We start from the raw sequence: 2,500 nt of genomic DNA, 5'->3' as shown, positions 1-2,500 counted from the left end.
TACTTGGGCCAACATGAAATTTGTGATTGGTAGTAAAACACCGATTTTCCTCTTGAGACTTAATTCGATCTTCATAGATTTCTCGAGATATTTTCTTACGAAGTTTTGTTATAGCATCTATAACAGCCTCGGGTTTAGGCGGACAACCCGGCAAATACACATCGACAGGAATTAACTTATCGACTCCCCGAACAGTACTATAAGAATCGGTACTGAACATCCCTCCTGTAATTGTACATGCTCCCATAGCAATAACATATTTTGGTTCAGGCATTTGCTCATATAATCTTACTAAAGAAGGAGCCATTTTCATTGTTACCGTACCCGCTGTTAAAATTAAGTCTGCCTGTCTAGGACTAGATCTTGGTACCAGTCCATAACGATCAAAGTCGAATCGTGAACCTATTAATGAAGCGAATTCAATGGCAACAACTGGTACCATAGAGAAGCGGCCATAAACTGGAGAGTCTTGACCAATTTGAAAGATCATTTGATGTAGTTGAAATAACTGAAGTTTGGGTTGTTCGATCAAGTAAGGGAAACTCGATGGAATTCATAACTGTCTCAATGTTTTTTTTAATTGTCTGAATATTCAAAAACTAAGACCATTCCAATGCTCCTTTTCGCCATGCATAAACTAAACCGACAATTAGGATAAGCACGAAAATTAAAGCTTCTATAAAGACGGATACCCCTAATACATCAAAACTCATTGCCCACGGATAAAGAAAAACTGTTTCAACATCAAAAACAACAAAAACTAGAGCAAACATATAATAACGGATTCTAAATTGTACCCAAGCATCGCCCATTGGTTCTATTCCCGATTCATAACTCGAAAGTTTCTCTGGCTCTTTGCTAAGAGGGGCTAAAACTCCAGAAATTAGAAATGCCAAAATAGGAATAAGACTTGATATTATTAGAAATACCCAGAAAATATCATATTCGTAAAGCAGAAACATAAACGTACTCCTATCAATGTGGAAAATATACCGGATTAGTCGATCGGTACATGTCTCGTTTGAAGATTCATCCACTATAATCCTATTTATATAATATCTATTATATCCATAATAAATATATATTAAATATTATATATTTATATAGAGAGGATACATATAGTCGGAATTTCCATTTAGGAACTTTTAGTGATTGAAGAAGGAAAGAGAAGACGACTACTTTAGTTTTGTGCTTTACTAGATAAGGTATACCAACAGAAAAGCCTATTTGAGAATGTTTACAATGAAAGTTACCAAAGATCTTCGTTTCTCAAACTCTAGCTTGTCCACAAATAAAATACAGTAAGTCGTTCCTAGATCCATGTGATTTACTAGTGCATTCGATTTGCATTGGGTTATGGTGGAGTTTTTAACCGGTTTCATGTCATGATTTTGACTCCAAAAATTTACTAGAATTGGGTAGGTATCCCAAAGAAAAGAAGTATTACTAATTTCTTGATTTTGTATGGGAAAATAGGAAAATTTTCATATGTAATTCATCTACAAAGATAAGACATTAATGATGAACCAAATCAAGTGGCCAATTACAAACAATACAAACAATAATGAGGAAAGGAAAACGATTCTATTTTTGAATTATTAATAATATAGGGCTATACGGACTCGAACCGTAGACCTTCTCGGTAAAACAGATCAAACTTATTATTATCAAAATGATTTGAACTGTTTCAAAGACCCAACATGCATTTTTTTGCATTGGGCTCTTTCATTAACTGTTATAAATAAGTTAGTCTACCATATTTTTTCTTGACAGAAAGAAAGGGAGATGGTTCCATGTGCTCTGATTCATTATTTTGATTCGAATCTCGGAGCACTACCAAAGTTTTTCAAAGAAGGGGTTATCCTGACGTAGGTATGCTTCTGACCTAGATCAACTTAAGTTAAATGGAATCTCTATCGTCCTGCTTCTGCTTAAAGAATAAAATATGAAACTTCATACACCTTAAAGTTGTTCATAAGATAGGACGAAAGATCATTTTTTTTGAGGTCCTGATACTCATTATGCCTAGCATTGAATAGACTGGGTATTCACCTTATCAATATCTCAAATCAATGATGGATTTTTTTAGTGCCTAAATGGGGCACTCGATTCGGACCGAACTTTTTGTCAGGCTACTGTTCTCTTGTTTTGTTCCCTAAAAGTAATAGAGTAAGACATCGATTTCTCAATAAGATCAACTTTTTTGATTACATGATGTACTTCTCTGAAAAACATTGGCGCGCGTGTAAACGAGGTGCTCTACCAACTGAGCTATAGCCCTTGTGATACATATCTTATCATGTAGATAATTTCTTGTCAAGATGAATATTCTATAATCTATTTTGTTGATTTGTTTGATTGGTATTGCTTATCAATAATATTCGATTTATAATCTATCGATGTGATAGGGCTCATTTTTTTTTCTTTGTGATGATAAATGACCTACTTAACTCAGTGGTTAGAGTATCGCTTTCATACGGCGGGAGTCATTGGTTCAAAT

Source organism: Cucumis melo, unplaced genomic scaffold (assembly GCF_025177605.1).
Source record: "Cucumis melo cultivar AY unplaced genomic scaffold, USDA_Cmelo_AY_1.0 utg000929l, whole genome shotgun sequence".
In the NCBI taxonomy this organism is placed as follows: Eukaryota; Viridiplantae; Streptophyta; class Magnoliopsida; order Cucurbitales; family Cucurbitaceae; genus Cucumis; species Cucumis melo.
This window is presented reverse-complemented; position numbering follows the sequence as displayed.